Source organism: Falco biarmicus, chromosome 1 (assembly GCF_023638135.1).
Source record: "Falco biarmicus isolate bFalBia1 chromosome 1, bFalBia1.pri, whole genome shotgun sequence".
Classification (NCBI taxonomy): domain Eukaryota; kingdom Metazoa; phylum Chordata; class Aves; order Falconiformes; family Falconidae; genus Falco; species Falco biarmicus.
The window spans coordinates 33,850,208-33,855,360 of record NC_079288.1 but is presented as its reverse complement, the minus strand read 5'-3'; the positions used below and the strand labels follow the sequence as shown (position 1 = coordinate 33,855,360).

Below are 5,153 nucleotides of genomic sequence, written 5' to 3'. Positions count from 1 at the left end.
TTGCTTTGCCTCGATTCCAAGCAGAGGTGTGTGTCCCAGGGAGAGGATGTTGATACACATGACAATGCCCTGCACAGCAGCCCCATTCACACTTTAGCATGAAGCATTTTAATTAATTGTCAACAGTTTTTTAATATATAGATTTAGCAGCTTTGCCTGAGTAAATGCTGTTTGAGAGATTAAATTCTGTTTGGATTAACGGCCTCTGACAGCTTTTCCTCCTTTGCAAACAAAGTGGGTTTGAAGTGTAATAAAACAGAGCGTGGGATGCATTGAACATGGAGAGCTGTTCAAGCTGGCAGCCAAGTGAAACATCACCAAGCTCCATCCAGAGGAGCCCACAAACACACCTTCCAGGCGAGAGTGTTCTTATCTAACGTGGCTTCAGGTTCTCCACATGCATCAGGCTCCCATGCAGTTGATCGTGGCAATGCACAGCAGTCATGTGCATGGAGGTTTTCAATGCAGGGCCCTGCAAAGCAGGGGGCTGACACCTGCAGCATCTGCACAAGGCAGATTCTGAGCAGCTTTGGTTGAGAGGAGACTAATTAACAACATGGTCACATAAACAGGTGAGGTCTCCTTACCAGGAAAGGTCAAAGAAGAAATGATGCTGATCCTAGGGCTATAAAGGACTCCAAGGAAGAGGTGGTTCTCCCCCATACATATAGCCAGCTCCCAACTGGGTCAGCATTTTAGATGGATCGTGATAATGATTAGTGAAACCTTTCTGTCGGGGCATTGTTTCTTTGTCATATGCAGGCCAAATTCCATGGTTTTGAGACCGAGGAGCAATTAGTTTAGCACCCAGATCATTTAGAGTGGAGAACAGATGAACAGACTCACCAGGAACCTTACAACCCACCATCCTGCCGTGCCATACCCTGCTCCATTGGCTAAGCCAATCCTACATGGATGGACTGTAACCATCTCACAATCTCAGTCTCCCAAGCTAAGGAGAAAGCCCTGACGAGATCTCCCTTTCCATGATACAAGCAGATGCTCTCTGGAGCTGCTGAGAAAAGCAGGAAAAATGACAACCTTTTACTTTTCTGCCCACATCCGTTTGTCTCTTCTTCCCATCCACCTGGATCTGCAGGCTGCCCCGAGACAACTGCTTTTGCATTGTGAAAACCAGGGCTTGGGGGGACAAAAAACATTACTGGAGGAATCATTGGCCAGGACATCACCTTTAGTTTGAGTTACAAGCAATTTTTTGACCAATTTGTAGCATTTCCCTTGAGACAACACTCTTTCTCTTAATAAGATGACTTTAAAGTGGCAGTAGAAATAGAGGAGGGAGAGAATTATTTTTTTTTTAATTTTGTGTTTGGTGTTTAAGACTTTCCCTACCCCTCATAATGACCCAGTGAAAATGAAGTTGCTGTTAGTCTGTCATCATTCAGAGTCATAGGATGTCTTGAGCTTCTTCATGGGATTTGGGAGTTGCAATGCATGAAAACATCAAGAAGAAATCCAGGAGAACGAGTAGCAGCAAACTCACTTTAATTGAACAGTTACTTAGGTCACACTTTTAATGAACTTGTTGAATTTCTAATTGTTTTAAAGTATAGACTTGAGAACCCTTAAATGTGTATATGTTTTATTCATGAAAATGGAGCTTGAAGACCTTAAAGGACATGATTAGTATGACAGTTTTATGAACTTTAAATGAATGATTTTAACAAAGGATTCAAAATGTATTAGCAAGTAATTATCAAATAACTTGTTAATGATATCCAAGAGCTATATAGTTTGACAGACCGTTGCTCTGAACTCTAAGCCCTCATGTGATTATTTTGGTGCTAGGAAGGAACAAACCACAGCTTCAAAGGCAATGAAAATTTTCATTAGAAATAACATTCAATAACTAACAATAATCAGGATAAATGGCACTGTCAATGATGTTTCAACCAAAAGGAATTTTTGAAGTTAAAAGTGTAGCAAAAATCATTTGAAGCAAAAGTTGCTTTCCCAAATCACATTATTTCATAGCAAAATCATTTCCTTTGACACACACAGACCTTCTCCGTCTGTCTGAACATGGATTGCCCTTTAATATGGAACGGGATGGAATGATTAGAGATAAGGTATACATTTTCAACAGTAACTCAATGAAGCATGTGGTGGATCAATGGGAGTCTTTAAACTTAAATTGTGTGTCTCCTTTCTAAAGGTCTGCTTTAAATCAACCCCAAGTTGAGATACAAAACATAGGGTGGAAACCACACTAAAAGCTGGTATAAAACTGAAATTGCTATCCTTCAGGAAATTTCAACATTCCAAAATCCTATTTTACCCCAAGTTGAGTTACAAAGCAGGTTAGAAAAATTCCCTTCCTAAACACTTCGTTTTAGCTGTATTTCTAAAACTTACTTTATATTTATCTATCTATATCTATATCCCAGCGCTCTTATCCATAGGCAGATTGTCCTTGTCCTATATTACCTATGCTGTTAGCATTAGGTTGACAAGAGTGCTTCCAGGAACAGCTCTCTTCCAAATCATTCTGTTTTCCTTCACCGTGGACGTTGCCCATCTTCCTTCAGGATAATCCATGTTTCTCCACACAGTGCTGCTGTGTCTAGCCCGACATTGCCTCTCAGAGCCAGGAGAGACCAGGAAGGAGAAGGAATTTCCAAAGGACCGAGAGGAAGAAGCAGCAGTGCCTGGTATTTCTGAAGCGTGTCCCCTTGCTTCTGGGAGGGGTTGCTGGTGCAGATGTGGTGCGTTGCAAACATACAGACACTGTGGTTAAGGCAGTTAGTGCCCTGGGAGCCACAGGCTGTGGGGAACGTGCAAATCCACCGATCTGAGTCTGCAGGGTAGGCCCCATGTGCCCGAGGAGCTCTGCAGCCACTCCTCGATGTGCTGGTGTCACCCTCACATTTTGTTATCCAAGGGGTCCTGGTCCCCCACTGCCCTGGGAAATGGAGAACTGGATGTGTGCAGCAGCTTGGTTTATACTGGCCAAATAATAAGGGCTGCAAATAAGAAATAGATATGGCTAAAGCCAGTATAAATAGTCTTTTTTTTTTTTTTTCCCCCACTACGTTCTTGGTTAAATGTACTCAACAACACAGCAGAGCCCAAAGGGAGATTCTGATTGCTGGTAAAGATTTGTACGATTTAGGAAGTCAAGAGCCTTTTGTGTATCAAGCAATTATCTGAATACAAGGATCTGTTTTAATTATTTGCTTATTTTTCTGGGAGTGCCAAACAAACGTTCTTGCTGTAATGAAGGCAATGAACCAATGTGACTCCTCTGAACCTGAAGGCGTTTAATCTACAAAGCTCCAAACGGAGCCTCAGTCTGCCTTTATTTGGAGTCGTGAACATGTGAAATAGAAGCTCTCTGCTTTGAATTACAAAGGTGGATGTGCCACATCTTACTTCTGCAGGAGACAGTTTGCTTCCACTCCCAGTAATATCTCTGGGGAGGCATCCTTAATTCTTCCACCTAGGGAAGCAGTTTTCTTATCACGGAACTACATCGAATTATTCTGGCACAATTTACCAGTGGTAGACCATGATGTATGTAATTTCATTTGCCATTCACTTAACTGGTTTTGGTATTTTTCATTCAACCTTTACCGTACAGCTTTTATTAACACTCAGGTCACAATAACAAGCCAGAGGCACCTTTTTTTTTTTTTTTTTTTCTGTTTCATCTGTAGGTACTACACTTGTTACTCTGCTGTCATGCCCAGTCACCCTGAATCTGATAAATCTACTGAATGCATTTGCCACAAGAAGCATGGCTGGGCATGCTAAGTCCTTCCAAATTCTGGATGGAGGTTACTGAGTCCCCGTCTCTGGAGTTTATCATTGCAGCTGTTCTGAGATTCGCTCCCACTTTAATTGTGACCTCTTCTCACACCCAAGACTCTGTTCCCTTTGGCCAACCCATGGTGAGTAATTACTACATCATTTGAGCACCAAGTACTTGTTTCATTTTGCATGCTGCCTGAACTTGCCCTTACTCTCATCTCTACCTCTCTGTTATCACAGCTACAGATCTTTCCCTGTTCTCATTTTAGTTGAATGGCAGGAGACACCTTACCTCTTTGCCCTAAGTACCCTATGTAAAGTCCAACCCTGAGTGACACTTGGTGATTTCCATCGTAATCCTGCATTTCCTGATGCCAAGAAATCATTCCCCATTCCTCAAAACCCACTTCAATATACTTCACTTTGCTGGACTATTAATTACTGATTAATTGGATGTTGCATTCAATAAACATGCCATAGCATCTCACGATCTAAGATTTAGCTCTTTAATAAGCACATCCAGGAGTCTAAACTCTGCTGTTATTAAACCCTTCAGAGCCATAGTAAATTATAACTTCAGCTTTTCTTTCTCAAAGGTATCCTTTAATGCTGGAAATTTTAGACAGGAAAAAAAGAAAAACAAAACCCCACATAAAAACAACTGTGAACAAATTGGTCATGAATATGGGTAGTTTAGCAAAGAAAAAGTTCCTAACCAGAAGAGTAATGGCAGCTTCCTAAAAGCCAGGGACTAGGCTCAGGGACTGAGAAACCCTTCCAATCCCTTTGATCTCTTAAGAAATTTGGTATTAACAGGGTGATATGAAGAGTATTACCAAAGAAATGTTACCACATTCACAGGGAACTTGGAGGACCTTCAATCAAGGTGTGACCTGGCCAAAGCATTCATGTTTCTGTTCTGGATGTCATGATCTCACTGTGGTTTGCTGTCCCACGTTCAGCTGTGAGGAACAACACCACCATAAGTCAAGTGATGGTGAAGGATTAATATCTATAAGACAATGCCATGTGGTGGATATAGATATACTGAGAAAAGCATGGGAGCTCCAAAAGTTGTGTAGTCTGTCAAATCAGCTTCCCCTTGCAACCACAGGCAAAGCAGCAGCAGGAGGAAGGAGCCTGTGTGGAGACCATGCAACAAACTCCATGGGTGCTCTGCACAGTGAGAAAGTCTAAAATCAGTTTTGGTGCTGATTCCAGGAAAGCTGACATACCTGCCCAGCAGAGGAGCTACGGGCTAGTTAGTGGAGCAAGATAAAGGAAAATAAAGATCAGGCTGGCTGTTGGGAGGATTTGGGGGAAACAGGACTGCAGACAGAGAGCTCCGAGGGAGCACCTGGAGTTGTCCCTGAGATCTGTTC

General features: G+C 42.2%; 1 long non-coding RNA gene across 1 annotated transcript; it reads left to right on the top strand.

Moving 5' to 3' along the window:
- Window positions 1-2,582: 2,582 nt before the first annotated feature.
- LOC130146426 (uncharacterized) lies at window positions 2,583-4,747 on the top strand. Its single transcript, XR_008820907.1, has 3 exons — window positions 2,583-2,672; window positions 3,678-3,911; window positions 4,633-4,747. It is a non-coding gene; the product is annotated as an uncharacterized LOC130146426 (long non-coding RNA).
- Window positions 4,748-5,153: the final 406 nt, after the last annotated feature.